General features: G+C 42.4%; 1 protein-coding gene across 5 annotated transcripts in view; it reads left to right on the forward strand.

Annotated features, from left to right (window-relative positions):
• LYPD6B (LY6/PLAUR domain containing 6B) overlaps positions 1-22,216 on the forward strand; it is a 175,040-nt gene that overhangs the window by 26,242 nt on the left and 126,582 nt on the right. The window contains exon 1 of one of the 5 annotated variants that reach the window (XM_010950261.3): positions 8,849-8,872. The exons of 3 other annotated variants lie outside the window; for them this stretch is intronic. The gene's annotated coding sequence lies outside the window, so the exon portion shown is untranslated. Of the gene's footprint in view, positions 1-8,848; positions 8,873-9,881; positions 10,143-22,216 lie in introns of those variants that run through there. One more of the 5 variants, XM_074363624.1, reaches the window with a different exon arrangement.

Raw genomic sequence — 22,216 nt, forward strand, 5'->3', positions numbered from 1 at the left:
CTACAAGGATGTGCTGTACAACATGGGGAATAAAGCCGATATTTTATAATAACTGTACCCTAACCTTTAAAAATTATGAATTACTGTATTGTATACCTGTAACATATAATAGTGTACATCAACTAGACTTCAGTTTAAAAAATATGATACTATAAAATAAATACATAAATAAATAAAGTTTAAAAAAAAGCAGAAAATAGCAGGCTGAGCACTGCCGTCAAGTGCCTTGGTCCAGAGGCACTTTAGCTCTTTCAACTCTTCCCTCCCTACCTGGAAAAGCAACAGGAAAATGGGCCAGAGAAGCTCAGGTCCTAAAAACCAAGTCAGTTGTATACCTTGGAAGTTAACAACTTTTTTTTTTTTCTTAAAGTGGTTGCTTCTAAAAGGCACAGTTCAAAATAGTCACTGCAAGAATAGACATGCTGAAATCCTAATGGTGCAATTCTGTTTTGTTGAGTCAAAAAAATAGGGCTGGATAATGACGAGTCGTAGCTATGCAAATGAAAAGAAAGATCATCATGTCTTGTGATTCAGGGTGTGAATTGATGGGAAAAATCTGTCCATATTACTTAGTAAGGGAGATGAACGCAGAGGAACGCATTCAGTGGTATATGTTCTTCTTTTTTCCCCCTTAAGCATCGCTTATGGCTTAAAGCCTAGAATGAAATATTTGGTCCATTGGCAGCCTTTCCTGAGTGTCCACTGTGGGCAAGGCTCACAGAGGTAATTGCAAAGATTACAAACGAGTTTGTCCTTCCTTCATTCTCTAATAAACGCAGCCTTTACTTTTCAGGAGCTTTTATCTTACCGGAAATGGCAAGATGCAGACATTAGAAACCTAAAAAACAAGAGCAAATTCATATGGTTTATATCGTGTACGGTAGGTTTCTAATATATCTGGAGGATAAGTCAATAGAGTCAAAATCATGGTTCTAAATCTTGATCAAATTAGTGAATTCTTTGACTTCTCTGCATTTATTTTTTTTTCGGCCGAGGGGTGATATTTCCAGGTGTGTTAGGGTTAGAATAACATTGCCACCCAAGAAGTAGTCCCTCCCCATAACATAAGCAGAGGATTCAAGCAGTTGGTGACTCAGCTACCATATACTTACATGCCCTACAATTACACTTTGAAAGCCTTCTGAATAGGAAGAACTGATTTTAAACAGGAATTACGGCTTGGTTGACTGATGCCCCACTGAAGATGAAACGGCTTGGTGATGATTTGATTTGCTCATAATCTCTTACTGAGATTTCTTGTAAAGCTATTATGCACATTTGGATTTTTACTTTGAGATTCTTATACTTTGTATTAAAAAAGTAAGTTGGAATCATTTCCCAACTGCATATAGTTCAAACGTGTTAAATTCTTAAAATAAGGCAGTGAGGGAGAATTATTTAATAGATTATTTCATAAATGGTTTGGACATAGGAAGATATCAATTTGGACCCCCACCCAATATACCATAGCCTGAATATAAATTCCAGAGGGTTGAATATTGCAAATCAAATGATAGAAACACTAGCAGAAAATTCAATATTTATGAGGTCTGCATAGGAATGACAGTTTTCATGGCTTTAAAGCAAGAGAAGCAAGCAGTGAAGAAAAAAAATGAGCAGATTTGAGTATATCAAAATTTGAAACTTCTATACAAATGAAGGGACAGCATACTGGGAAAATTTGCGTTAAATTTGTGACACATAAATGATTAATATATTATAACTTTAATATATAGGTCTTTCAACTGTATAAAAAAAGGACTGGGGCCCTAATAGATGTAAAATATAATAGTTATCATTTATTGAGTATTTTTCTATACCCACATAGATTTACAAAAAATCAGATTATACTGATTGTTTCAGATGCACGACGTTTGTAACCAGCTTCTCTCACCTGCCCAGGTTGTGTTACTAACTAGTCTTCTACAGCAGCTTCCAGTGGTCGCAAACTATTTTATTGGTAAGGAACTACAGCCCAATTTTACTAAGTTTTTGATACTGGATGTGAAGGTTACAGAAATCTAATTTAAGGTGATTTTTTTCTATTGTCTCTTCTACTTATGAAGCCATGGTCTGTTGTTTGACTTCTGGTTGTGGAAAAATACATTCCATTGAAACAGTACTTCACAAAGAAGCCCATCCAATACTGTTTTTATCAACAATTTTATAGGTAGCATTTGCCACTGAAACCTGTTTTAGCCATAGAGGAAGTATCATGTGAGAGCCCATGTTTTTCACAACATGTCATCAGCTATCTTTAAAGGCCTGAGTAAAAGAAACGTGTTAATGACCACCCCTGCGAGCCTGTCTAGGGTGGTGGTGACGCTAGTGTTACATCAGGGCACTTTGTCAAGCATGTCATTCCCTTATCTTGCTTTTATAGAAGAGGAAATAAGGGCACTAGAGAAATATCTTTGAGGTCACCCAACAAGTTAACAGCAGATAAACATTAGAACCGGCAGTTCCAGAATTCCCACCGTGTGTAATTAGCTCACTGCAGGCAGGAAATGACAGCATGGGGGATAAACGCAGATGCAGTGTTTGGGGACCCGAGGGCTGGTGGGAATTCTCTGTGCTCTTCTGAATGGTTAATTAAGGGAGTTTCTTTCTGAGGCTCACACTGAGGCCTGTCAGCCAGGTACCTTATTCTTTAGGGTGAAAGGAAACACTGCAGTCACCCTCTAGCACCTTGAGGGGCTAGCGAGGTGGAGGCTGTTGGGTGTGGGCCTCCATGATTTCTTAGGCATTGCCGTCTCTTCCTGAGGCTTTTGGAGTTTCTGAGTGTGGTTTTGGTTGTCAGCTTCCGATGGACCCTGAGGTGGCTGGGGAGTGTGAGGCTGGGAGTGAAAGGGTAGGAACTGTTTGTTTACAAGCTCCCCCTCCTTCCCAGCAGCTCCAGGATCCTCAGAGTCACCTGGTCAGCTGATGGAGTGCATGCTTGGTCTCCTTATCAGTGACAGATACGGCATTGGCATTCGTGGACTGCTTCCTGTTCTTAGGCGTCTGACAAAAGTATTGCAGGAAACAATGTGGTGTTTGAAAACTACCGCCAAGAGCTTTGATACTCAGAGAACTCTAGGGAGTACAGAGGCAGTCTGCCCTGTTAGAGCCACAGGCTGGCTCCATCAGATGCTCTGACAAGCTCGTCATGTTCTGGAATCATGTTTGTCTTCATTTCATTGGCCCCCTTTTAAGGACATGACTATGCATCTCATCACCAAGGGCTGACTCGAGAGAGGGGCCTGTGCCCCTGCTGTAGAACTCTGAGAGAAGGTGGGACTCTGAGTTCAGTTTCTCTTCTGTCCACTCTAGAATGAGCTTAGCATGCTTCCCGAGGCTCTGCTCATGTCCTGTTGCACCCAGCCTGGCTGCTCAGAGTGAGGTCCACTGACGGGCAGCATCAGTGGCACCGGAGAACTTGTTAGAACTGCCCGGGTCCCATCGCCATGGTCTAACACCCCCTCCAGGTGGCTCTGACGCATCCTCCAGTTTGAGAAGCACTGGTGTGTGACACGTAAACTGCTGGACCATGAAGGGTAGCTTGATCAGTGGTGAAAGCTTCCTTCCTGGTAATGTTTTGTATTTATACATTTATGACCCGTAGTAAATACTTTAGTCCTTGGACATTTGAATAATTTAAACATCCTTTAAATTTTTTTTAAATTAAACATATTTTCAAAAAGCTTTTTTGTTATAAATAACCATATTCTCATTCTAAAAGCTTCAGAAAATACAAAGAAGTGAAAAGAGCAACTTGCCCCTCAAGTGTACTTATTCATCACATTTTAAAAGTACATTTTTCTGTCTGTCTGTTCTGGGCATAATTTTGAAAAACTTAGTGTTTTTTTTCCTGATTGTAGACATTATATATGATCCTTGTAGAAAATCAAGAAATTGGAAAAGTGTAAAACAGAGAATGGAAACCATCCTATATAGTTAGATTCTGGGGTTTCACATGGGTTATAAAGTGCTGCTTCATCATTTTTGCTTCTTTCCTTTGGTTTTAGAGGATCTGATCAGATAATTCTTATTTTTGGTTCTTATGCTACTTAAAGGTCCTGTTTCTTTACTTATTTTATTTAAGTTTGATATAGTTTTAAACGATTCTGGTCTAATCATCAGTGTCTCGGATACTTAGGGTCAGAACGGAGAATTTAGCTCTTTTGTGCAATTGAGAAATGTAATTGACTCCTCACCAGCAGGGCGTATTCTGTATAATGTGTGACTCCTCTTCATAGAAGGTAGAAAAGCCTTCACTGCTGAAGGATCATGACCACACCCCTTTCAACTTGCCTGGTAGGTTGTCTTCCGGAGGGGACAGGGAGGGGTTGTTTAGACCGATGATCCTTAGAGAAAGTCCTTTTTCCTTAGGTCAACTGCTTAGAGAATTCTAGATGATTGGAGAACACCACTGCAAGGAAGAAGGTTTTTGTTACCTGGGCTCTCGGCTGAGACTGGAAAAATGCAAGACAACGAATCTTTGTGCAAATCTCTGCTGTTTTAGGTAGCTTGGGAAGAATTTGGCATGTGATTTGGAACGTCTGTAGAATAACTGGCTTCAGTATTTAAGGCAGGCAGGGGACGTCTGGTTGTGGTTTTCCCTGTAACATCTTGGCCATGCTTTGTTTTGGAATACGTCATTGCCCCCAATAATGCAGAATGCGTTATGTCGGGTGAAGAATTTCTTGCACTTTTTTATGTCCATGGACTAGACTTTGCTCAAGATTAGCTGTTTCAAGAGTAGCTTATGCAGTTTACCATCCAGAGGAACACAGTTCAGAAACTAAAGTGACAAGTATTTCCAAATTTCAAACTTTGCTTGCCTCTTTCACAGAACATTGAAAAGAGATTCAGTGTACATTTCTAAAAGTTCCAAGTAACATCTCTAAAAACCCCTTCCCTTCTCTCCTGCCTCACACTTCCCGATCGCCTCTCCTCAAAGCTCGTTTTCACCCCTCTGATCCATGCCTTTCTGAAGTTCTAGTCACTTCTTCCCCTGCATTTATTCACTCTTTAAATCACTTTAGCCCCACTGACTTCTTTTAGTTTTCTTTCTGAGAACTGCCAACCAAGGAGAGTCATGAAATAACCCAGCAACAGGAATCTGTCCATTTTGTGGGTGGGGCAATAGGTGTAGCTTCGGCAGAACCTGATGGGGAAGGATTGTGGCTACTTAGTTATTAATAATAATAGCTGGGTTTTTCTGGTTACACAGGCTTCAAGTATGCCCTGTAGTGCATGCCTGTTGCCTTGGCGACACTGTGTGTTCTTAAGAACAGTGGAATCACTACAGCGAGTTCTGTAGAATTTGTCATGAGTATTTGTTCATTGAAAAACTGGGCATGTGGTGCGTGAACCTGGGCTGATCAGGACTGAAGGGAATTGGAAGATAGTAGATCTTAAGATACCACCCCCAAACCCTGCTGTTGCAGATCTTGGCTGATAGCTTCTTATTCTTGCTGAGAAGCTGGTTGGGCAGGATGGACGTGTGGTCTGGATGTTGCATTAGCCAGCTTGGCATTTAAATTTGCCAAAGAGTTTGAGGTATTGCAACATGTTAAAAAAATGTCCCTGTGGTAAATTTCAATGCTTCGGTCTCCTGTAATTCTGCATGTTACTCCTATTAACCGGCTTGACATCTTTTTATAGCCTTGTTGCATGTCCAGTTGCCTGTAGTGCTGAGCTGTGTTCTCTGCTGTGACGCCTGGTCCCAATCCCACAGAAGCTCACACTCAAAGCCACAGACTGTTTCCACTTTTATTAATAGAAGCTTAGGATTTTTCCCCAGGCAAATATGTTGGCTTGCTGTATAACTTTTCTTTTCTTTTGGTAGGGGATGAGTGGTTCTCTTGAAATATGGAGATGCTAAATTCTTGGAAAAATAACCCCTGGAGAGTTTTGAGTAAATGAAAATTAGGTAGATGGGTGGCCTTTCTGTGACTGATAAGAAGGCATCTGTTTGGGAAGCGTAGTTCTGTATGGCCTCGTTCCCAGCTCCTCTCGGATCTTGTTTCTTACATCTCCCCGTGTGACCGGCAGGCTCTAGCCACGCTGGCCTCCGCAATGCCCGCAACGTACCAGCCGTGCTTTGCTTTGATTCTCCTCTGCTGGCAGTGCTCTTCCCCATTAATCTCCAAGGCTGGCTCCCTCACTCCCTTCGACTTCAAGGACATCCTTGGTGACCCATCTGTAATTTCACTCCCTCCCTTTGGCCCTTTGACAGTTCGTATCCTGCTTCTCTGTTTTGTTTTTTGTTTTTGTCCTCTTTTCCTTAGCACTTATTAGTATCTAACACAATATACATGTTGCTTATTCCTCTTGTTGATTGCTCTCTCTGTCACTTAGAATAACCTTCCAGAGGGTGTGGCAAGGCTCATTCCCACTGGTATCCCCAGTGCCTAGATTAGTGCCTAGACAGTCATCTAAATACAACAGCATCATATGAAGTGTGCAGTCAATAATGGCTGGGTAGTGGGCGGGAAGGAAGAAAGCTTATGAATAACTCCTGCTGGTGCCTACCTGTCATAACTATCCTCCCCTACATTCCAGACAACCTGGTGTAAGCTAGCCCACTCCCTGCACAGAACAGCCTGGGATTTTGGGGTGCATTGGAGGCTCCCAGGTTCTGGCAGGCTGCAAGGTCGGTAACCAGAGGAAGCAAGCTCTTGTTAGTGTTTGGTGTATAGAGGCACGTTCCATGACACTGTAAGCACCTCTCTCTCCACATGGGTCTACTATTTCATACATTTCCAAGAAGCCAACAGGTAGTAACAGAGGCAGCCTGATTGATTTCTGGGAGGGTACAGACAGAGCATATTTGCTGTGGGATAGGTAAATAGAATCTCTGGCACTGGGATTCCATTATCCTCTGCCCACGGATAAAAAGTGTATGACTTACTTATCATTTTAATCCCACACACAGCGTTAGCAGGGGCGATAGGTAAGGGGGTATGAGGCGAGGGTCTTGTAAATAGTGATAAGAGGGTGGGAATGTAAAACTCGGCTTGGCAGGGGCTGCCTGGGATTTTGCTGAGTCCTAGCAATACGTAATTAACTGTGCAAACATACTATTCAAGATAAGACTATAACAGTTGCCTTGGGGAAAATTCTTTTGAGTCAATATTTGTTTGATCTTTTATATAGTATTTCGGCTCTGCTATTCATGCTCTAGCAAAGTTCCTATTATAAATGTCATTTTTCAGGGATTTGCTGTATTTGCACACCAGGTCAGTCCTGGAAGAGGTAAAGGATTGGAATCACTGTTTAAATAGAGGTTCTAAGGGGTTTCAAATGAATCTTTAAAAGTGAAAGTCCTGTGTTTTAGTCAGTTGACAAATAATTATTAAAAAACCCGTGTTAAGTACTCAGGGGAATTCCAAAATACAGGGTAAGATCTTTGCCCTCAATTTGCTTGTAATCTAGCTGTAGAAATTAAGACTTTAATCGCTATATGTGATACAAGATATGTATACTAAATAATGATAATAATGACTGTTATTTATTGGATAATTAACAGCACCACACCTAGTGGTCCTCGTATTTTCTAAGCACAAACTGACTCCCTCGGTCCTCCCAGTAGCCAAATGAGGCAGGTTAGTGTGAAGTTTGTATGGAACAGACAGGCTGTGGGAGTCTGGAGAAAGAGGAGACTAGGGAAGCAGAGAGACATGAAGAAAAACCTTAAGGAAGAGGTCTCTCAATCTAGGTCTTAAAGGTTGGGAAGCAGATGGCTGTGTGACGGCAAGAAGGAAAAGCACATGATGGGCATTTGTTGTTTGCCCTTGTTATACCCTTTTGTCTCTCTGCAGAGTTGTTCTACCTGCCCTAGACTCTCAGCGCACCCGCTTCTGGTGAAGGGGACAATAAACAAAAATGGAAGGAAAACATACAGAACGTCAGTGTGATAAGTGCTAGGAAGACGAATGAATACAGGAAAAGGAATGAATGCTGAGGTGGTGAAGGAGGGGATATGTGATTGAAAAAGGTGGCCAGGTGCACCTAGAGATGATTATGCTAAGTGAAGTCTGTCAGACAAAGACAAATGGCATATGCTTTCACTTATATGTGGAATCTTAAAAAAAAAATGAGACAAATGAACTTATTTACAAAACAGAAACAGACTCAGAAAACAAACTTATAGTTACCAAAGGACAAAGGATCGGGAGGGATAAATTGAAGTTTGGGATTAGCAGATACTAACTGCTGTATTTAAAACAGATAACAAGGTGTTACTGTTTAAGCACAGGGAACTACATTCAATATCTTACAATAACCTATAATGAAAAGGAATATGAAAACGAATTATGTATCTGAACCACAATGCTATATGCCAGAAATGAATACAACATTGTATATCAACTAAACTTCAATTAAAAAAAAAAACAGTAAAATGGTGGCCAGGGAAGGCTAATCAAGACCTCTGAGTGAAGGCTGAAGGAGGAGAGAAAAAGAGGTATGAAGGTACCTATGGGAAGAGCCTTCTAGGCAGAGGGAACAGCAAGTGCAAAGGCCCTGGGGTGGCACCTTACATGGTTTGTTTGAAGAAGATCGGTGAGGTCAGCAGGGCAGGAGGATAGTGAGCGGGGAGGAGAATGGTAGCAGGTGATGTATCTTTAGAGGAAGTGCGTGCCCAGCTGCTGCTGGTTTTGATGATGATGGCGCTGGTGGTGATGTAGGAGGAGCTATTGAGAGTTCTGAGTGAGTGGAGTTCGTGGAGTTGCAGTCTGGCAGCTGTATCTGCTTCTGCCAGCCCCGTGCAGCCGTGGCTCCTCTTGCCTCTCACTGGTGAGCCCAGCTCCGGAGCTCTCAGTTCCTGATCTGTTGCTGACGTGGGCAGAGGTGCTTTGGCAGCCTTGCATCCATCACCTGGCAGGTAGGAAACCATCGATTTAGCTCAAGCCCTGGGTGAGAGCTGAGTGACAGCCTTGTCTCAAGCCTCGCGGTGTTTTCTTTGCCTGAAATTCTGAGTTTTTCCTTCGATTTTCTGCTTGGCTCTTGGTTCCTGCTGGAAGTGCAGCCCTGTTCTGAACGGCAGCCCTCTTGGCTGTGTCCTTGGCTCTGCCTGGTGTTTGCCATCCTCCCCGCCAAGCCCGTCCGCGTGTTGCGGGAAGTCAGTGCTGGTTCTGGGCCGTATCTGTAGCTGTTGGGCTCTGTGTGCTGAGTAGGGAGTTAGGAAGAGCCTCTGTGCTACTGGGGCCTCCTCTGCCACCCCAGTGTTTTTGGTTCTCTCCCCACCACTGCCGCGTCTCCTTGAATAACAGAAACTAGAATTAGGTGCAGTGGCCTCTGCTTCTTGAGCCACACATGCTGGACCGTTGCCAAAAGTCCTTGGGGTAGGGCCGTGATGCGTGGGTTCCCTCCAGCCTGAGTTTGCCTGTCCCCAGTCCTTTACCTTCAGGGAGAGGAGGGAGACCCGGGCCAGGGGGCTGGCATTGCGAATGGAGGGGGACAGAAGTGATAGATCTGGAGAAAGAAGCCTCAACAGAACTTGGTACAGTCTGCTCTATGGTGACTCAGTAAAAAGCAGAACCAAAACCAGCACTTAAGGGCATAGGGATGAATATTAATTCAGAAGTTGCAGATGCAACTAGCACTATCAGAGAGTTTTATAGCTGAGTCATGACCAAGTTATGTAAAGAAGAATGTGAATGCCTTGGAGACCCTGTGAGGGCACAGGTAGGGCTGGGTCAGTACAGGTTCAATTCAGATCAGGTGGTCGAGCTAATGTTTACTCTGTGGGTCAGCCGCCGGGCCACCTCTGTGAGGACACGCCTGTGCACACATACATGCACACACGTCCCCACCCATTCCGTCCTTTGGTTTCTGTTTGCAGTTGCTGTGGCTTCTATGTAGATGTAAAGCACCAACTTAAATCCTGTTAATGGGAACAGTGGTAGTGCAGAGAGGCCCAGTTCTCCACCTTAGAGTTTGAGGGGGTAGAAAGTTCTCTGCAGTGAGAGCCTGACTTACTAGGGGTGCACCCTAGTAAGTGAATCAAGGGATGGTTTTGGGCCCTTCCTGGAGCTGGAGAAGACTAATGGGGTTGGAAAATGTTATTATAATAAAAATATAACATTGGCATGATCCAAGAAGGTGCTTAAACTAAGGAATGCTCCCGCTTTGAAGAAAAACGCCAACTTCAGGTAAGTGGTCTCCCTGGGCCTCCTGCTTTTCCTGGGAAATGGATTAATCTGGGTTAACATTTAGCCAGCTTCCAGAATATCCTATGAAATGATTTAAAATTTTAAAGTACAATTTATTTTCGGAATAAGTAATTCACTCACGTGATTGAACATTTAAAAGCTGCAAAATATTCTGTGAAAACCCTCCCTTCCTTCCCTCCTTCTCCAGGAGGCCAGTTCCCTCCTCAAAACAACCCACGTTACCTGTTTCTGATCTATTTTGCTAATATACGATGGAATGGGCTCAACCTGTGCTAACAATATTAAGGAAGAACAAGGTGGCTTTTCTCTCTTTAAAGACCTTCTAGTTAATAAAACAAAAGTGAGCCAATCAATCATTTATAGCTGTATGGTGGAAACTTTTATTATGAGTCCAATAATTATAAAATTCATAGATACTGAAGTCCAAATATTTGCTACTCAGGTTTTTTGGTTCTCAGACTGGCAGCAGTAACAAGCTCCAGGAACTTGTTAGCAGAATCTCAGGTCCCACCCAGACCTCCTCAATCAGAATCAGATTCAGCACTTCATAGATGCACAGGTGATTCTGAGGCATGAAGGCTGGAGAAGCCACTGCTGTGTCTCATTTTTACAGCACTGGCCTCAGGCTGCACAGTACTTGGAGGTCCATGTGGCATGAAGAAAGGGAGAGACAGTCCTGGAGCACGGCTCCTCACTTATTCCCAGGGTGCTGGTTTGTTGCTAAAGTTAAGTGATGATCTTTCCTTAATTTGCAGTCACAAATTAAGGTGCTATGTAAACTTTTTGTGATTTTGATTTTTAAATTCAGAAATCTTCCTCCTTCTCTCCTTCCATCTCTTCTCATGAATTGTTCTTAAACCTTTGGCACTTGCTGTCTGTTGCTTCCTTTTGGGACCATGCTGGTGCTAAGTATATAAGTAATAAGCAGATATTGATAAGAAAACATAGAAAAAGCCAAATAGTTTTAGGTCGACAACTTCTGGTCTGATTAATACATATATTTATGGTTGTGGTTTTATGTTATGTTTTGTAGTATGTTTGTGCATTTTATTAAATTTCACATTTATGAGCAATTTAGGCTTAATGTATATGTTTGTGCTAATCTCAGTGTGATGGAACTAAATAGTTCGTGGGATTCTGGAAATAAAAGACTGAAATTCTTGAAAAGTTGTCAAACTTGGAGAAAAGAAAGAAACTTGTTTTGTGTAAATGGAGGAATAGAGGCAGCAGTTATTGGAAGCCCTATGATAGATGAACCTGTAAACTGCTACAAATAATTTGAACATGACTCTGAGTTTAACTAGGAACCTGTGGAAAATTTTACAAAAAGGAAATTAGAAAGTAGGTCATAGGACTATATTAAGTTTTTTCCGTTGTTGTTAGATTCTTAAAAAATAAATGTTTCTAATCACTAAAGGTTTCACATTCTGTAAAACAGGTAAGATTAAACGTGTAATCCACATCATTTAAAAAACAATGTTAATGGGATACTTGTGTGAGTGTGTTATGGCAGGGTTGGAGCATGAGCGAAGTAGAAAGGACAGCAAATACATCACAAAACCCTGCCCTCTTAAACGTGAGACAATTAAGCCTAGGAAATTGGGGCCAGTTTTACTACGGATGCAGGCAGGAGGCGGAAGGGAGGAACAAGGCCAGTGCAGGGGAGAAGATCCCAGAGAAGAATGGGGTAGGGGAAGAAAGAGTTTTGAATATGGGAAAGTGAAATGTCAAGATTTAACACTGAAAGGAACGAGAGTTCTCTGGGCTGTGTGCTAGTGAAAACCTTAACATTGTTTGATCTAGGTAATGACTCACACCTGGAGTAATTCTAACTCTGGGACTATTTTCAAGGGAATGCCTGGAATTGAAAAAAAACTTTGGCATAAAAATTCTTTAAAGTGTAATTTACAGTGAAAATTGTAAGTGGATTGTCTAACAAGGGAGTGGATAAGTAAGTTGTAATACATCCACAAGATGGGATGTTCTGCAGCTAAAATGATGATATGTTCTAAATAAGGTGTGAAGCAGGATAAAAACTGTTGGGAAAAATGACATGAAGGAATTTTGGTGGTGGTTGTATATATGTGATGGAATTAAAAAAAATTCTGGATCTAATAAATGACCTGTATAGTGAGCAGAATATTAACTGGAAAAAGTAGAGGAGAAATCCTTGCTCTGATTAAAATACCCCCCCCCCCCCAAGACCAAGGGTTGAACTGGACAGAAAACTTGGTTGCCTTTAAATAGCAGAGGAGATTATCATGAATGTTTTATATCTGAGATGTTCAAATTACTTTTAAAATTCCTTAGCAGTGTAGTGTCAAGGTTAAGATGTGCTGGGGTTGGAGCTGGTTATATGGGGAGGGGAGAGGAGGAAGGAACTCTTGGTAGGCAGAAGTAAAACATTCCTAACCTAGGGTATGCATAGTTTGCAGGCAGCTCTACCATGAACTTGAGGCATTTGTGACTTGTGGAGATGACAATCAGTGAATGCCTTGGGCTATAGATGGCCAAGCTGTTGGCTGGCTGGAATGGACGGCTACAGATGACTTAGTGACCAGTGTTCTGTTAAATGCCACAGCACGCCCTGGCAGCTCATTTTTAATTCCCAGAAAGTTCCTTGCAACTTTGAAAAGATAAGGCAAAAAATCCCCCAGGGCATGAGCAACCCCCAGTAATGTCTGCAGGAAACTTACCAGCCTTCCAGCAGCCTGGGGAGGCGAGGGCTTTGGTTTCTGGCATGGATTAAGTAGCTGTCTGGATGTAATAGATTAACTGAAAAATTTGTTCCCGTTATATTAGTAAACCATTGTATTTCTATACATTTTGATTTTTCTTAAAGACAACGTGACATGTAGGAAGAAGTGGTAATTATAATTTTAAAAAATTTCCCGAGGGCTCCATTGGAGCAGTTCCTCGAAGGATGTTTTTAAAGTGATTTGAAGGGAGTGGCTTTTAAGGTTTCCGTCCCTTTTCATGTATCTTACTCTTTAAAGTCGGTGAGCTGAATGTATCCACATGGACACATGCAATTATGATTGCTCCGTTTTTGAGCTCACCTGTGCCACCGTGAAAGATGAACACCACTGACACAGTGTGTGAGCTCCTGTCCTTGAAGGGCTGGGCATTTTTTAGTGGTAAAATGCAAATTTAATAATGTAATAACTGAAGTGAATCACACTGGCATCTAGCTTTCAATTTGTCATTTGGCTGAAGGTGATTTGATGTTTTTGAGAAGGATGGTGTGTTGGAATCTCATCAAGTCCCAGTGGGGTAGCTTTGGGCTAAAACTGAGTTGTTGCTCCTTGAAGCAGGGGCTGCTGCTTCATGAAGAGTAGACTGTTAAAAAGGCTGCTTCTGATCTAAACAAACATCTCTCCAAAGAAGATGTACAGCTGACCAATGGGCACGTGGAAAGGTGCTCAACTTCACTAACTATTAGAGAAATGCAAATCAAAACAACAACGAGGTATCACTTCACACTGGTCAGAATGCCATCATTAAAAAGCCTACAAATAATAAATGCTGGAGAGGGTGTGGAGAAAAGGGAACTCTTACACTTTTGGTGGAAATGATAAATTGGTTGCAGCCATTATGGAAAACAGTATGGAGGTGCCTTAAATTAAAACTAGAGTTGCCATATGATCCAACAATCCCACTCCTGGGAGTACATCCAGAGATAACTCTAATTCAGGAAGATACATGTATCCCAGTGTTCATAGCAGCATTAATTACAACAGCCAAGACATGGAAACAACCTAAATGTCCAGTGACAGATGAATGGATAAAGAAATTGTGACACACACACACACGCACACACACATACACACATACATACACACACATACACAATGGACTACTACTCAGCCATAAAAAGGATTGAAATACCATTTGCAGCAACATGGATGGACCTAGAGATTATCATACTAAGTGAAGCAATTCAGACAGAGAAAAGCAAATACCATATGATATATGTGGAATCTAAAATCTGATACAAATGAACTTATTTACAAAACAGAAACAGACTAATAGACGAAACGAATCTAGTTGCCAAAGGGGAAAGGAGGTAGGGGAGGAATCAATTGAGAGTTTGGGATTAGCAGATACAAACTACTATGTATAAAATAAACAACAGGGTCCTACTGTATAGCACAGGGAACTGTATTCAATATCCTGCAACAAACCATAATGAAAAAGAAAATGAAAAAGAATATATATGTATAACTGAGTCAGTTTGCTGTATACCAGAAACTAACGTGAATCAACCATACTTCAATTAAAAAATTTAAAAAAAGAGGCTGCTTCTGAACTGCTCAGCCCTCAGTAGGAAAGGGAAATTGTGGGATTCACTTGAGGAATGTGACTGTCAACATGACTGGTTTGCCTGATGGGCTGAGAATGTCAGGTCACAGTGCTGTGGTGTCAGGCCCAAGGAGGGTCCTTGAAGGACTGAGGGCATCCCATATTGGGGGTGGAGGGAGCGCTGCTCCCTCCTTGCACTCCTTGCACCCTGGCCTTCCCCTGGGAAGGCGCCGTGGTGGCTGGACAGAGGCCTGTGTCCTACCATGACGGATCTTCATCTGCACTGGCTTTGCGTCCCTCTCCGTTCATGAAATGCTTTGCCCAGAACACCTCTGAGTGTGTTGGAAAGCATATTCCTTTCTGTAAACCAGTGTTCTACAGTGTGGGGTTGTCAGCCAAGATCATGAGTGCAGTTTCTTGAAGTTACCTGCTCCTTTGGGGAGTAAATCAGTGACCTTGACTTTCTTAAGCTTCTCACTGGCCTGCTCTTGAAGTTGGTGCACACGCCTGGGGTAACTAACGCTCCTCCATACGCTGTACCTGAGAGGAACCAGAGCCCAGCCTCTGGCACTAATTTCAACAATAGTCACCGAGATATGGCTAATTTTATAACTAAGAGGAACAAATAGAAATTTCTAAGGTTGTTGTCCCTAAAATTTCCCCTTTAAAGACCAGCAAATACTTCCACTGTGTGAGCTAGCTCTGAACTTCAGTCTGTGAGCTCCACTCTGAAATCCTTGAGGGCGGAGCTGGTGTCTGTGTCGTTCACCCCTGGGTCTGACTTTCAGTGCGTGGTATCCAGCATGTAGCAGGTGCTCAATTAATACATCTTAAATGTGTGGATTTCCATTTCATAAAATCTGACTCTAGCCATATTGTTACAGCTAATATTAAATTTAATCTACCTGCTACTGATGTTTCCATAATTTGGACTTCAGCTGCAACTGGCACATACTAGCGATCAATTCATAAAACTTACCCTAACGTTGACTGCTCTTAGAGGTTCATTTTTATTTTCTGTGGCTGCATTTAAAATGGACACCATTGTGCAAGGTTTTTTGCTGGACTGACGTTTTTGGAAGACGATGGAGATTAATTCTGTATTAAAGTTCAGAAGTGGTTCTGGACTGCTAGCCCCCCTTGAAGTCTTATTACTTATTAAAAGGCCATTTCTATTCACATTCTCTTTTTTTCTTGCCTCATTTTCAGTAACTGCGTTCTTTTTAGCAGATTCAGGCCTTTGAAAAGTAATTCATTTCTGCAGTGGGAATTACGAGTCCCACGGGAAGGTGTGCTGGTGTTGGCTTAGATTCGTAGGGGTAGGAGGCAGCTTCGGGGACGGCCTTTAGGCACCTTTCTCTTTAGGCAGAACCACCCTGAGCCATCCCAGAAGGAGTCAGCAGGCCTCCAGGGAAGGAGAGTGCAGTCTTTCAGGCTTTAATTTCTTACAGCTTTTTGCAGCTCATTTTTTCCCCTTGATCCTTGAATTCTGATCTTCGTCAGCAGGGGCTTTGTGACTTTGTTTCTCTGTACTTGTGTCTCCAAGAGAACTGCCTTGCTAAACAGCACAGCCAGGCCCGGGCTCTGTGGGTGTGTTAGTTTGCCAGGGCTGCCAGAACAACGCACTAATCCAAACTGAGGGACTTAAGCAACAGAAATGTGTTTTCTCGGTTCTGGAGGCTCAAAGTCTGAGATGGAGGTGTCAGCGGGTCCCTGCTCCCTTTGACGGCACTAGGGAAGGATCCGTTGCAGGTCTTGCCCAGCTCTGGTACTTCCTTCCTTACAACAGTGTGACTCCAGCCTTCATATGCTGTCCTCTGTGTGTGTGTGTGTGTGTGTGTGTGTGTGTGTGTGTCTGAGTTTTTTTTTTATAAGGACAACGGTCATGTTGGATTCAGCCCCACCCCCCACTCCAATATGATGACATCTTAACTAATTACATCTATATTCACCCTGTTTCCAAATAAGGTCACAGTCTGAGGTTCTGGAGGTTAGGACTTCAACACAGGAATTTTGTGGGGACATAGTTCAACCCATAACAGTAGGAAAGAAGGTCCCATAGAATTGGGAGGTTTGAAGTAACAGGCTGTGCAATTTCTCTCAAGTTCTCTGTTCTTCTTTGCTTTTGAAGAATCTAATATATTAGGGAAAATGCCAACCACACAGATTTGCTCTCTGACTAGGGTCCTGCTTGTAAAGACCAGACAGAAGTTCACTTCCATGAAGTTTTGATTTAATCATGCTTTTGTATCAGGACATTAGTAACACCTCGGTCCCTTGCCGAACTGAGCTGCTACCAGGATCTGGGTCTGGTGCTGTAAACAGATGAAGACACAGGTGCCTTTCTCAGCGCACTGCTGGGCCTTGTTTGTGGGCTTCTTTGAGACCCCAGGTAGAAGATCAAAGGCCTCTGTAATGACGTCCCCCCAGCAGTTCTTGTTGATGCCTGCTGGGTTATTTGTACAGCTATCACAGGGGCTGTGTCTAATTTCACTTTACATATACACTTAGAGGTTGGTTCTTAATTGCCCTGAGCTCTCACTTCCTTTAAGTGTGCGTGATTTTATATAACACCACCACCATTTCTGTGGTGGTTTCAAAAGTAGCAGTCACATCTTGGGGTATAGGAATATTAAATTGTCTTCACATTTACTTATGTATGAAATACAGTTAGCATACATTATATCAGTTGCAGGTGTACAGCATGACTAGGTATTTGTATATAACAAAATGATCATCACAATAAGTCTAGTTGACATCTGTCTCCATACATAGTTATAGATTTTTTTTACTCATGAAGAGAACTTTTAAAATTTATTCTTTAAGCAACTTTCAAATATGCAATACAGTATTATTAACTATGGTTACTACACTGTACAGAACATCTCCATGATTTATTTACTTTATAGCTGGAAGTTTGTACATTTTGACCGCCTTTACCCATTTTACTCACCCCACCCACCTTCCAGCTCTAGCAGCCACCAATCTGTTCTCTGTATCTATGAACTTATTTGTTTTTTAGATTCCACATACAAGTGAGGTCGTACAGTGTTTGTTTTTCTCTAAATTATTTCACTTAACATAATGCCCTCAAGGTTCATCCATGTTGTCACAAATGGCAAGATTTCATTCTTTTTTATAGTTGAATAATATTACATTATATATATATGTATGCATAATATCTCTCACATTTTCTTTATCCATTCATCCATCAGTGGACACTTAGGTTATTTTCATATCTTGGCTGTTGTAAATAAAGCTGCATTGAACCTATGGGTGTAGATAATCTCTTCAGGGTAGTGATTTCATTTCCTTTGGATATGAACATATACACAGAAGTGAAATTACTGAATCATAGTAATTCTATTTTTAATTTTTTGAGAAAGCTCCATCTTGTTTTCCACAACGGTTGCACCAATTTACATTCCAACCAGCAGTGCACGAGGGTTCCCTTTCCTCCACATCTTCAACACTTGTTTTCTCTTTTTTTTTTTTTGGTTGATAATAGCCATTCTAACAGATGTAAGGTGATACCTCATTGTGGTTTTGATTGTCTTCACATTTTTAATTAAACTTTTTGATGTAAAACATACACATGGAAAGTACACACAGAAGAGTGCAGTCCAATGAATTTTCACATGCAGAACATAACTGTGTAACCAGCACCCATAAGCACCTCACCAGCCCCCAGAGAGACTCGCATTGTGCCCCTTCTGAGTTACTACTCTCTTCAAAAATACCATTATTCTGAATTTAAGTAGCATTAATTATTTTTACTTGGGTTGAATTTTATTCTGTGTACATATTTCAAGATATTTCTTAAAATTAAAACAAATATTTATACAAATAAACTATATATAGTTATAGTACGTAGTTTTTAGTGTCTGGCTTCTTTCTGTCAACATCGTATGAGATCTCATCCATGTTGCTGCCTGTAGTGATGTCTGCTTGTTCTGTAGGGGAGGAAGAAGAATTTTCCCTCTACCCTTCTGAGTTCTTAACCAGAGAACAGCAAGTTTAGTAACATGCATATCTTATGTCTACATGGGTGATACCAGGGAAAAATTTGTCACTCCCCCAAGTGGCTGAGATTTCAGGATTAAAGAACACCTTAATAGGGAGAGGGGAGGGGGATGTAGGCCTCCTAGGGGAGAGAGAGTGATTTTTAGGGAAGATAAACCAGCCTTGAAGAAAAGATGGGAGGTGTGCTAGTTTGGGGCAAAGTTTGTCTGGGTGTGGTGCTGACTTCTGGTCTCCTGTCCTGTAATAAGAATCAGTCTTCCCCGAAACTCCCAGGGAGGGGATTTATGACAACTGAGTTGTTTTTGGAAGCTCTGTCTTTGGGCAGTTAGGGGAGTTCAGAGAAAGCCTCTCCCTGTGTTTGCTGTTTTTCAAATGCCTACAGCTCAGAATAATTAATAAACCAAAGTGGCCTCCTTTGGGTGGCATGTCCTGAACTCCCATGGTGTCCGGTTTTGGGGTGACATGTTCTTCTGCTCTTCAGTTCCAGTTGCTCTGTGATATTCCAGTGTAGCCTTCCTATTTTATTAGTAAAAAGTTACTGTCTTCTGAATATTTACCATGCAGTTAAAATTCCTCAGTCCCTTGATAATGGTCTGCCCCATTTCTTCCTTTGTACTGTTCCTGTAATTCAGCTGCCGCCCTCCAAGATTTGAATGCCTGCCTAACTTCCTTGATGTGCTGAAGGTCTCTTTTCCCCCCTGCATTCTATCCCCAAGGGATACTTAAAGTTTTCCCCACCCGAAATAACTATGTGCAGTAACTTTGAGGAGAGAAACATCTGCTCTGTGGCTTTTGGGTTTTCTAACACTGATGTGTGAAAAGCGCCATGAGCGGTGGCAAGTGGCAATGAGCACAGGCCGGGAGGAGCAGCTGGTAAGGTGAGAACGTCTTTGCTTCCCTTGCTTTGATTGCCGGACCTCAGGAAGTGAGCTGTGATTTTTGATGGTGGCACCTTCTTTCTCAGGATGAGTGGTTATGGATATTGAGACCTGCAAGAATTTGAGGGGTGCTTTGCATTCATGGTTTTTAGGGAAGAAATGCTGAACCCCCTCCCACCTCCAGTATCAGCTCGCATTTTTTCAAGCAAAGATGACTCAGCCTCCTGAATGTGAATACTGCTACACAGTGACTCTTCAGCCTTTGCCCACAGGGAGGGTGTCAGTCAGTGCTTGATAGGCGTACTTAATGATAATGTGGTAGATTGACAGAGTCTGTAAATCCGTACGTGATGATACATAAGGTGCTCAGAACGGGGTCTGGCACTTAGTAAGTACTCAGGGACCGTGGCTGTCCTTGCTATTGTTTGAAATGATTTGGAACCGGTGCCAGCAGAGGGCCCAGGTTGGCTGGACTCGGTTGTGTGGTTAATAATTACCATGTAGTTAGGCAGCCGGAAAAGCTCATCAGCTGAACCTGGCTGGGTACAGCCATAATTCAGGCCTCCCTTTCTAGCTCATTGCTTGTAGGAAATAAGGAATTCAGGTTGTGGAACAGCTGCCTCCCTGCCTGCCTGCGTGCTCCTTCCTGCCTCCATAAAGGAAACCCGATGCCAGCACGTGGAGCAGAGGCCCCTGCTGTCCGATGAGAAAGCCAGTGCGGAAACCCCTGTCTCCGGGCTAGTCTGGAGACACTGGACGAAGTAGCCTTGAATGGGGGTGAAATGGCACAGCAGGGCATAACAGCGGAGCCCGGGTGTTACAAAAGGAAAGCGCTTCGTGCCTCCTGCGCCAGCATGCTGCACCAGCAAACGCTGTTTTGCTGTGTCTGCTCTCCTCTCTCCCTTGTGTTGTAGACATCAGAGCATTTCACCCCTAAAAGCTTCAGAATGCATCTCCAAAAAATTACATTTCCCCTGCATTATTTCCCTGTAATAGAATAGTACACCTAAGAAAATTACCAGTGATTGTTTTACCATCTAATATCCAGTGCTTTCAAATTTCCCTACTTATTTGAAAAGTGTCTTACAGTATTTTTTCAACATTAGGATCTAATCGAGGTTCATGAATTGCATTTGGTTATGTCTGTTCTGTCCCTGTTAACTTTTAACAACCCACACATCTTCTTCATTAACTTTTTGGAGAGTCTAGGCTAGTTGTCTTGGAGAATTACAGGTTTCTCCATGATGTCCCACATTATGGTTTTCTTGAGGGTTCCCCATGTATGATTTGTTCTCTGTCGTGTCTGTTTCCTGTCAATGGGAAGTTAGGTTTAGGAGAGTAAGTAGATAAACATTATTTTAGTCCATTCAGGCTGCTGTAACAAAGACACTATAGACTGGATGGCTTATAAACCCAGAGCTTTATTTCTCACAGAGCTGGAGGCTGAAAGTCTGAGACCAGGGTGCCGGCTCCGTTGGGTGAGGGCCCTCTTCTGGGGCTGATGACCCCCTTGCACCCTCACACGGCAGGAGGGGTGAGGGAGCTCTGTAGGGTCTTTCATGAGGGCGCCACTCTTGTGACCTAATCATCTCCCCAAGGTGCTAGGCTATCTCCAGATACCAGCACATTGAGCATTAAGTATCTCAACACATGAATTTTGGGTTCAGGGCACAGATACTCAGTCTGTAGCAAACATTTTTGTCAAAACTTCTTCATAGGCGATGCTGTGAACATACTGTATGAAGTCCTGCTGTCTCAGTATTTCTGATGCAGAGCTGATGGCTGCTGGGCCTTTCCACCATAAAAGTGCATTTTTCCTTGCAGTTAGTAAGAATTTGGGGTGATTTTTGGCAAAGTGCAAATACCTTGCTTCCTAACAACTGCTCAACCAAGTTTTGCCTTCCTTTGATCCCTACTTGAATCAGTGATTACATTCTCTCATTGCTTCTGCATTGAGCTGCTGGCATTCGTCTGTAAAGAGTTTTCCTCACTCACCCCTCTTCTGAGTGTCAGTGATACATTTGTGGATTTTTATGGCTATTAGTCTTTTTGATCCTTTGACTGTCCTTCATGTTGAAGGATCTTTGGAAGTTGATTTTGTTAGTTGACAAGTTCTGCTTGGGTAAGAGTTATAGGGGTGTGGTTTAAAGTAATTTGTTAACTATAGGCAACTGGCTTAAAAATTGGTTGTGTTCAGAAATACGTAGAATGTTCCAGCAATGGAGGTTGGTTCTCTGTAAGAACCAGTTTTGTCTGGGGCAGCTATAAAATTGTAAAACCCAGAAAGAGATGTGATGCTGAGTACTGCTAAAGGAAGGAGGAGAGTGACGAATTCATCTAGTAACCTTTGTGTTAAAGTAACTTGAGCTTTTTTTTTTTTTTTAATTTGAAAAATTATCCTTTCTCTAACTTTTCCCATCACTTACATGGAAGAAGAAGAGTCAAAGTCTAGTGGGAGAGGATAGGAAGGTAGCCCTGTTCAGAAGGCTGATCAGTGAGGACAAGAATTACCCAGAAGAGGAAGTCAGTCTTATCAGTGTCTCTTGGTAATGCGGGCAGCGGGAGAGAGGTCCATTAAGAACAAACCATCAGAGCCCAGGACGTTGCCAGGAAGCTGTTCTCAGGTGGTGGGCCTGGGCCTTTCGAATGCACAGATGCACCTGAGGTGAAGTGCTTGGACCAGGGAGGAATGTAGCCTGTTTTTTAATTCCAAAATGAAATGTTTCCAGAATACACTCCCCTGCCTCCATACATGTAAACACTTGTCCGGTGTTAAACCGCCTAGTCGTATATGCATACATGTAATAACAAGACCCAAGGGGGCTACACCTAGAAGAGGGAAAGGAGCTG

The sequence above is a fragment of the Camelus bactrianus genome, chromosome 5 (assembly GCF_048773025.1).
Source record: "Camelus bactrianus isolate YW-2024 breed Bactrian camel chromosome 5, ASM4877302v1, whole genome shotgun sequence".
Taxonomy (NCBI): Eukaryota; Metazoa; Chordata; class Mammalia; order Artiodactyla; family Camelidae; genus Camelus; species Camelus bactrianus.